We start from the raw sequence: 10,269 nt of genomic DNA on the forward strand, positions 1-10,269 counted from the left end.
AAAAATGCACCTTCTGAAAAACACAGCGAAGCTCAGGCGATTTCTTCAGCCACAATAAAGCTAGCTTTCACTGCTGCATCATTTTTGGCTGTAGCTTTTGTGAACATTTCCTGCTGCGATTGCAGTCGGCCTTTAAATTCTTGGCCAATTTGTCGTTTTTGTTGGAGGCTAAATTTAGCATACTTAGCTCCGTGTTTGGTGTCGAAATGTCTTTGTAAATTGTACTCCTTTACCACAGACACTGCCTCATAACACAAAAGACACACCGTTTTTTCTCCTTGAAGCACAAACATATATTCGCTTTCCTATCTTTTATTAAATTGCCTTCCTCCTGCATCAATTTTTCTCTTCTAGGACATTTGGGGATTAATTGTTGACATTTCTAATCTCCACTTGTTGGAAAACCGCCTGTTAAACTCTGCGATCTAGTGGCGGGAGGCCGTCACTTTGCGGGTCACATAATATGACGTTGCGGGCCCAGCTAATGCTAAGCTAATGCTAACCTCTTTTATTTGTGTGATCAGATTACAGATGCTTTTACCGCAGCATGTAAAGATACAGAGTCACTCTGTTCTTCCTCTGTTCTGTGTTATACTACCACTACTACTGTACTCAGTTACTGTGAAATATTCCCTCACAAGCATAAATATCACAGTCTCTGCCACATTAAACAGTATTGCATGCTGGTGAGTTCAAACTCATCCAAACAAACCATATATATCACACCTGTAAGCTTTAATTAGCTTAATTCTCTAGAAATAAAAAAAAAATCAACTCAAATAAATTAATTAAAATATTTTACCACAGTTGTCCACAAGGGGGTGTATGTCCTCTCAACGTGGTGGCGAGTCAGGTTTGGTTGCCACTGTTGTACAATCCACAGACACACAGTCAAGGACGTACAGTACGTGTTTTATCACTGGGTTCAGTAATTTATTAACCTTTGGAATATAAAAGAGAGAGAGAGACACATCAGAGCGTCCAGAGACACTGACATCAGGTTTTCCATCAGCTCAATTCAGCAGAAATCTGACCATGAAGGTAAGTTTGTAACTAACTGTGTTTATCAGTAGTTTTAGTTTGTCAGCAGCTTCAGTGAGATTATTTAAAATATTGTCACCAGTTTCACACTATTCAGAGCTTCCCTCCAGGTCTTTATTTACCTTACATATGTTTGAATTAAATGTGAGTTAATGTTATCTCTGAATAGACATTTGTAGCAAATCCCTAGCTTCAGTGGGTTTCTGCAGCACACAAACTCTTACGCTGCAAAGTGGTATCACGTAACTTTTATTTACACCGTATCTTCACCACAGACAACACGCAACCAAACTCTCTTTCTGTCTCTGGATCTCACTCTTAGTGGAGTCTCCTGGCCCCAGGTCCAGCACACTACTGCAACATAAAGGTAGAGTGATTAGACAATGATTAGCAGCTGAGGTAATCAACTCACCTGGTGCTGCTCTCACAAGCCTTCCACCACACCCACCTCCACCCATGTATCATCAGTGATGTATCCTCAAATGTAGAGTCTAAATGTGTCTCGGATACAGCCGATATATGTAGATTATTTCATAATAGCACATCTTCTACTTCAGTAAATTTATTCGTAATAATACATATGTTTATATAGGCAATTTTAATACCTTTCTTGGGCAGTTTATGTAACAATTACCAATTCTCTTTTTTCTTCCTGTTCACTTTGATAAACTCAATGTTGGAGCAACATAAATTACGGTTAACAGCAACATCTAAACATATACACATACATACACTCATGTACACAAATTCACTCATTATTTGTAGTATTGCCACTCTATCTGTGCAATACTAAGCAAGCTGATCTCTTTTTTTAAATTCTTATCTCCTTTCATTAACTCAGAAACTCTGAACCTGTTTCACACTAAATTAAATATTTTTAGAGTTGCTTTCTATAACCCGTAGCAAAATTCATTCTCTGGTATCAACACTGACATTCACATAACACAAGGAAAAACAAAAATTAAGCTAGTCTGTTTTTTAAAATGAAAAGTATCCTATATATTTCTAAATACATTTAAGTATTGTAAAAGTAGTGTAAACACATTTCCCTTTTCTCAGGCCACTTCCATCATTTATGTCTTAGGGTTATTTCTTTAGTGCCTGGCTCAAACCATAATGACCATGTCCTCATTATGCATTCTTTATCAGTTTGAAGAAGACTATAATGTTCCGTTAAGTCCATTTTCCTCATGGAGTGTATTTTTATGTCTTACCACCCGATCTTTTGGGGGTCCTTTGAAGTTCACTCGTTACACATCTCCTCTCCTCTCTTTAACCTGCTGACAGTGTCGGTTTAATTGTTTGGTTGAAGAAGGTGTCTGCTGTCTTGGAAATATTTTGTCTCTCCTTTGAAAGTTACGATAAGTGTTGCTGGATGAATCAAACCATGTTTTACTTCTGCTTGATGTAATTTCATCCTGCAATCTTTGAACTTTGCCCTTCTTTTGAACACCTCAGCTTCTAAATCCGGGAAGATTTTCACTTTCATTCCCCTGAAATGCAGTACTCTCTCTTTCTTTGCTATTTGAAAAATAGCGTCTTTGGCCAAGTACCTCTGTATTCTGATGATCATCGGTCTTGAACCAGATTTCATTACAGGCCTCACTCTGTGCGCAATGTCCACTTCAGGCTGACAAGAGTGTTATCTTTGAATACCTCTTTAAAGAACGATGCCATGAATTCTGTAGGACATCCCCTTTCAACATCTTTGTCGAGGCCAAATACTCTGATATTACATTTACGGCTAAAATTTTCCAACCTTTCAGTTTTTTCTCAGTTCTTTTTGGAACACATTACACCCATTTGTGTGCTAGAAAGCGCCAGCTCCACATCGACCATTTTGTCCTTACAGTCCTTCAGCCCCACTTTTAAGCAATCCAGTTGAGGTTGCAGTTTATCAAATGCTTCATTTATTTCTTCTCTTATTATTGAGCGGATTAATACCGCTAACTCGAGTTGATTTCCACACTCACTGTCAGCCTCCATTCCGGTTGGTGAGGCAGTTGGTGTCTGTTTTTTCGACTTTCTCAGCATCAGAATTTGTCCTGCACCGCTTCTTCTTCTTTAACAATTTAAGGGTAATTATGTAATTAATTAATTTCAAAGGATCGTCCTTGGTTTCAAGTTGATACTAACTTTAGGAGTTTAGCGTCCTTAGCGTCCTCGCATTCACAAGCTCACACACCGCCACCAGACATGACGTCTGTGATTAAAAGTTTTTACAGTTAATAGTTGTAAAGGGGAGGAAACTATTCAACAATTGCGTTAAATATTTAAATGTAGTTTTACAGATTGCAATCGATTTGTTGTTTTTGGTTTTTTTTAAAGGAAACTTGTAAGTTTTGTGTGAATTTCTTATGGAACATGATGAAAATGAGTGTCAATAAAAAAAATTTCAAAAGAAACAAACAAAACAATGAGATGAGAACAAAAATCTGTTCTCATCAGATGCTACGCTTCTCGGCCTTTTGGCTAAGACTGCGGTCACCTCTTGCGTTGGTAAAAGGTCTTGCCTGTCTGTGGCATTATTCTTATACCGAATATTGAGAGGAGAGCCTGACATTCCTTGTCAAATCTGTTGTGGCTTATTTATAGTTGCAACTGATTTTACAAATACGAATCCATTGTCCCAGAGAGCTACTTACCTGTTCTCTGCTCCTTTAGCATCTGGACCAAGACACAGAAGGAAAGGTAAGTGAGTTTTAAATATTTATTTAATGTTTTTAGCGTAAGTTATAACGTGCTCTTAGAACCTTTCATTGCTTTTATTGTTTAGTGTGTGTCGGCTAACCATGCTGGCATGCGGAGGCACCACAGCGTCCGCTTCACATTCACAGAAAAAGATGGAAAGTTACTGGAGATGTCCAGACTCGACTTCTCCAGAAATCTCATTCAAAAGAAGTAAAAATTTTCACCAGAAGATATTAACCGTATAGTCACTCTACCATTTAGAAAGGGTTTTGACGTAAGTTTTCTATCAGCTGTTCTGCTGAGAGACTTCTGGACACGTCTGGAAAATTGCAAAGCCCAGTTCTCAGCATTGAAAGTGGAGAAACTGACTGATAATGCCGCCAAAACGGTCATTGTCAGAATGTTTAATGAAACGGTAAATGCGGACGACATTTGTATATGGCTGGGTAGATACTGCACTGTTAAAGGACAGGCTACCAAAGTGAGAGATGAAGACGGCATCTGGAACTGTGCCTGGAGGGTCCCAATCCAGCAATGGCAGGACCCTCAGGGCTTCCAGGGCCTGAAACATCTGCCGTCTGTGATAGTCCTGGGAAATAACAGAGGCTACATTCACTACCAGGGACAACCCAAACTCTGCCGCAAGTGTGGTGAGAATGGGCACCTGGCAGAAGCGTGTCAGCAGATAGTCTGTGGAAAATGTAGAGAAATTGGACATACTTTTGAAGAGTGCACCAATGGCAGAAAATGCAATCTCTGTGGAGAAACGAACCACCTCTTCAGAGATTGCCCAAAGTCTTTTGCCAACAAACTGAAAGCAGGAAAACAATCTGAAAACAGTGATGAAAAAGTAGCATTTAGAGAGCTAACTGAGGAGACCAGGCCTGAAAATTCAAATTTCCCTCCAAAACCTGTGACTGGAGCACAGGACTTAGGAGAGGCGGGAGTAGGGGAGGGGCCTGAAATTGTCCCACAAGAGGAGAGTTTTGAGGAGAGTGGGGCAATGCAGGCAGAAAGCGGCACGGAATACCAAGATGATAGCGAGTATGCTGCCCTCCCCAATACTCACAGGCCTAAAAGAACAATTTCAGAATTGTCCTCATTGTCTCCTGGAGTCTCACAGAAGAGGGGAAGAGCTGAGAACTCCTCAGACAGCCCAGCTGTGGAGGAGTCCAGAGTCTTCCCCTCCAACTCACCCAATGAGATCTCATTCCTAAGTATAGCTCTGCAATCAACCCCTGAGGACCTAAAACGGCATGAGAGACAAACTCCTCGGGTCCAACGGGAAAATGGAGCTCAATCCCGGCGCTTTTCAACCATAAAAGCGAAGGAAGAGCTCCATTCACATGAAAATTGACAATTTGCTTTTTAACTTAGGTCCTCCCTGTTAGTTTGTTAATAAAAAAAAAAAAAAAAAAAAGAATAAAATGTCACACCTGTTGTTTTTAACCATACTCATGACAATCACCTTCTCAACCATCAATGTGAGAATCGTGAAGTCGAGAGTTAGAGCCCAGACTGTTTTATCCTTCCTCAATGAAATAAAGTCAGATGTGTTTTTAATACAGGAATGTGGCCTGCCATTTTTAAATCACTACAGAGATTGGGAGAGGTTATGGCCACAAACATCTATATGGAGCGGATCAAACGAAAACAAAAACGACGGAGTGGCTATTCTAATCAAAAATCCTCTGGTCTTGGTGAAGGGCAGCACTGTGGTGAGAGATGGTCGGGCACTTTTAGCACACTTGACTTTTATGGGAAAAGATTTTAACGTCTTAAATATTTATGGCTTTAATGACAAAAATGACAGGTATGACCTTTTAGAAGACTTGCAGCCCCACATGCTAGGTAGGGCACCTTTAGTTGTAGGAGGGGATTTTAATTGTATTTTAAACAGAAATGATAGGAAAAGAACAGGGGAAGATTTTAAATTAGACAAAACATCGGTTTTATTTCAAGGAATATGTAGGGATTTTAAACTTCTTGACTGTTTTAAAACCATGCATCCCAGAGAGGAAGGCTTCACCTGGTTCAGTGGTGACGGCACTAGAGCCTCTCGTATAGACTATATATTATCACGGGATTGCCCGCCGACCGATGCTAGATTAACCCCCGTTTTCTTTTCCGATCACGCAATGCTCTCCTGCACCCTTTCACTCCCGACTGGTGTGACATCAGGAAGTGGTCTGTGGAAATTAAACTGCTCCCTCTTAGAAGATAGGGAGTTAGTTAGCCAGTATAGGGAGCAGTACCAAGAGTGGCAGACCCTTCAAGACCTCTACGATACACGTGTGCACTGGTGGGAAATGGTGAAGGGAAGGACCCAGACTTTCTTTAGGCAGGCAGGTAAGAGAAAAAAGGATAGAGACAACAGACGCATGTTGGGGCTGCAAAAACGACTCCAGCGATATTTTAAACTAAACCAACAAGGGATGGATTTTAACGAAGAAATGGCTCAAGTAAAAACACAGATGTCTGTTTTAGCAGAAATGAAAAGCAAAGGTGTCATTTTAAGAAGCAAGGAAAAAGAAATAGAGGAAGGGGAGAAGTGTACGAGATACTTTTTTAAGAAAATAATAAATAAAGGAGGAGCCATTTTAAAATTAAAAACAGAAAGTGGGCGCACAGCTGAGACAACGGAGGAAATAAAAGAAATAATTGAAAGCTTCTATAAAGAACTTTATAGAGAGAAAGTGGTCAAACAAGATACCATAACAGAAACGTTAAAATATATAGAGCAAGTAATAGATGACAGTACGCTTCTAACCCAAGATTTTACAATGTTCGAATTAAATAAAAGTATTAAAAGTTTTAAGACGAGGAAGTCCCCAGGACAAGATGGGCTTCCTGTGGAATTTTATTTGACATTCTGGAACATTTTAGCACCTGACCTACTTGCTGTTTTTATGGATTTTGAACAACTTGACCGGCTTCCCGACAGTTTTAGAGTAGGGATAGTAAATCTCCTTTATAAAGACAAAGACAAGACTGACCTGAAAAACTGGAGACCTATCACACTTTTAAACTTTGACTGTAAACTTTTTAGCAAACTTTTAGCAGCACGAATGTCGTCTGTTTTAGAAAAACTGATTCACCCGGATCAAGCCTGTGCTGTCCCGGGGAGGAAGATCACCGACAGCCTCGTACTGATCCGAGACACCATCTGTTACGCGAGAGACAGAAACTTCCGGCTCGTAGTCCTTAGTTTAGACTTTGAAAAAGCCTTTGATCGAGTCTCGCACCAGTACCTGTTCCAGGTACTGCAAAAAATGGGGTTCCCAAGAAGGTTTATAGCCTGGGTGGGATTGCTGTACCGGGGCATTAGCAGCAAATTCATGGTTAACGGGCATTTGACAAAAGCAGTCAACATAAACTGCGGGGTCCGTCAGGGTTGTCCGTTATCTGCCCTCCTCTACGTTACCTGTATAGAACCACTGGCACAGATCTTGAGAAGGGACAAACGAATCAACGGGATAGGAGTCCCAGGGAGCGGGGGACTCGCGACAAAATGCATTTTATATATGGACGACATTAACATTTTATGTTCGGACCTTTTATCTGTCAACAGGACGCTGGACTTGACTGACTGGTTCGGACTGGCCTCTGGGTCAAAGTTGAACAGAAGCAAGACCCAAGCCCACTTTTATGGACCGTGGACGGCGACGGAGACGACAGGACTACCCCTGACAGTGACCCAGACGGACCAAAAGATACTTGGGATTAAGTTTGACAGTCAAGGGGGGGGGGGGACAAATTGGACAGACATGGTAGGGAAAGTCAGACAGAGACTAGGCTACTGGGGACTTAGAGGACTGACTATGGAAGGAAAGGTTTTAATCATCAAAGCAGTGATTTTACCTTTGCTTTTACTAATCAGCTCTGTTTTTATCCCACCCAGGAAAGTGCTTTTAGACCTAGAACGGGCCATCTTTTATTTCCTGTGGGGCTCCAAGTGGGAACGGCTGAAAAGAAACATAATGAAGAGACCAAAAGAGAAAGGAGGGAAAGGAGTGCCCGATTTGCTTTTGTTTTTAGGAAGCAGATACACCGCACTACATATCACAAATGCAACAGCCCCATCCAAAAACCCCAAGACCGCAGCCATGACACAGTTCTGGATGGGGTCCTACCTCAGAAAACTAAAGATTGTACCAACTGATCACCGATTTCCTGTGTCATTTAGCCTACCACCAGCCTATACTTTTATCCAGATGTTTTTAAAACATTTTAACCTGGAAAAAGAGGAGGTCCAAGTTTTAACTAAACACCGTTTTCTGATCTCTGTTGTGCAGGAGCGTGAACCAGTGAGCCCAGTGCGTGGTCTCGCATTTGGGGAACCCTCGACAGTTTGGCGCAATGTGAACCACTCCGCTCTTCCAAACAGACTCCGGGACCTGTCATGGATGGTGGCTCACGAGATCCTCCCAGTCAGGTCCGTAATGCACTCCCGGGGCATGTCGGCGCAGCAAACTTGCCCCCGACCAGGTTGTGGCGCGCCGGAATCGGTGAGACACCTGTTCTGGGAGTGCAGCGCTGCTGTCGAACAGTGGGCAACGGCCGGCTCCTTAAAATTCCCGTACTTGCCAGCAAGGGAGGTCCTAACAGCACAGTTGGTGCTATATGGGGTGAGCCAAAGAAACAATACACCAGCAGATGATCTGGCTAAACAACGGCTCACCCTAGCCGCCATCAAGGAAGCCATCTGGACCTCCAGAAACTTGCTGGTAAGAAAGCACAAGCAGATCCCCCCCGTGGCTGTGATCCGAATGGCCGCAGCAACAGTCCAAATGACCGTTGCTGCAGGCGGCGGGCCTAGGACACAGCCACAAAGAAGAATCGCCTCTGGGCCCATTCGGACGAAGGAGCCGGTGTCACACGGTCAAAGTTCAAAGCAGCAGCGGCCTGACTCTCCGGGTGAGGCAGGTGGGAAGGAGCAACAGGGCGAGGATCTCCACTAAGCATCACGACAGGATCCCGAGAGATCTAATCTGCTTTGGAGGAGTGGATAGAGGTGGCTTTGAAAAGGACTCACCACGCTCCTGCACAAAAATGAACTGTGAAAATAACCTTTTGAACCTTTTTAACCAATGCATTGCCCCTTTTCAAAAAAAGAAAGAAAAGATGTTTTTTTAACATAGTCACTCAACACACTTTTAATGTATGCCTTTAACCACCTTTCAACTATTAACTGCAAAACTTTAAACAATTGCGTTTAACATTTAAATGTGATTTTACAGTATGTGTTTGTTTTGGTTTATATCCTTTTAAAAAGAAATTTGTATGGTTTTAAAAGTGTGAAAATCTTATGAAACATGATAGAAATGAGTGTCAATAAATTTTTTCTCAAAAGAAAAAAAAATCTGTTCTTATCAGTTTAATATCTGATATGTCCTCTATACGGGGACAACATATTAAACGGATTTTTAGCACCGGGAGCTGAAAAAGGGGCTTGCTCCGTTCACTCCACGCATCGACCCGGTACTGCAGTGCCGCCGGGAACGGTGCACCCTCCTCCTGCCTTGTGGAAAAACAAACGCCCAATTGCGATGCGAGAAGCTCGTCTCCCCAAGCGACGCTGGACCCACGGACGAGGGTCGAGGTGGGTGGCAGTCTTTTGGTCCCGCAGTGGTGGGAGAACACTCTGTGGGCTCACTGGTGTCCCTTGCGGCAACTCAGTGGGCTCCCAGTCTAAAACCACTGTATGTCGGCCATTGCAGCTGGTGGCAATCAACAGTAATCCTTAAAGCGGCTGGAAAGGGGGTGTGGGCGGGACCAGGGGCATGGCCGTGGCCTGGGGTCTTGGTCGGCAACGAGCCAGAGGGGAGGCTAACCACGAGGGTGGTGGCTGGGACGACAGCAGACCTCGGGCAGCTCTTGAGCACATGGCCGTACTTTCTCGGGTTTCTCTTCATCACGCACAAGTCTTTCGCCTTTTACTAAAGACTTCCGTGGAGAGGAACACCAATGAGTTAAAGCTATTTTTGGCGGGCTTTGCAGTTTTTGCTGAGCCTTGTGCGTTTGTGAAAATGAAGAATTCGGTACCAAACGCGACCGTGAGGCTAAGGGGAACAAATCCTTTACTTATTTCCCCCTGCAGAGAAACTCATTATCTGGGCTTGACCTCCAACCCAAGTGTTAGAAGCAGTGAGCAGCTCCCGGGGGCCGGCTCCTGATCTGAGCCAGTGCCTCGGTCACGGGCCACTGACTGGAGACTCCAGCTAACGTACATGTTTTGACGGCGGGGGAAGCCGGCCTCCCCAGTGTGGTTATCCCTCGTTAAAAGGGAGGAGCCATGGGCGGAGTTGCAGAGCAGCTGCCTTTGTCATGCACAGGGAAAACCATCTCACCACGGCAAGGGACAGCTGTCCCAGGAGGTGGCCTCGGGCAGCATGGGCCCAGAGGTCATCGCTTCTCGGCCTTTTGGCTAAGATCAAGTGTAGTATCTGTTCTTATCAGTTTAATATCTGATATGTCCTCTATACGGGGACAACATATTAAACGGATTTTTAGCACCGGGAGCTGAAAAAGGGGCTT

At 43.2% G+C, this 10,269-nt stretch overlaps 3 non-coding genes across 3 annotated transcripts; all 3 read left to right on the forward strand.

The window, feature by feature from the left end:
* Window positions 1-9,070: 9,070 nt before the first annotated feature.
* Window positions 9,071-9,247, forward strand: LOC118335959. The gene has a single exon (XR_004797086.1). It is a non-coding gene; the product is annotated as a U2 spliceosomal RNA (small nuclear RNA).
* Window positions 9,248-9,627: 380 nt separating this feature from the next.
* LOC118335973 lies at window positions 9,628-9,741 on the forward strand. Its single transcript, XR_004797090.1, has one exon. It is a non-coding gene; the product is annotated as a U5 spliceosomal RNA (small nuclear RNA).
* A 398-nt stretch (window positions 9,742-10,139) lies between these two features.
* Window positions 10,140-10,259, forward strand: LOC118335954. The gene has a single exon (XR_004797079.1). It is a non-coding gene; the product is annotated as a U2 spliceosomal RNA (small nuclear RNA).
* Window positions 10,260-10,269: the final 10 nt, after the last annotated feature.

This window comes from Morone saxatilis, unplaced genomic scaffold (genome assembly GCF_004916995.1).
Source record: "Morone saxatilis isolate NCDOM2014 unplaced genomic scaffold, NCSU_SB_2.0 Contig1, whole genome shotgun sequence".
In the NCBI taxonomy this organism is placed as follows: domain Eukaryota; kingdom Metazoa; phylum Chordata; class Actinopteri; family Moronidae; genus Morone; species Morone saxatilis.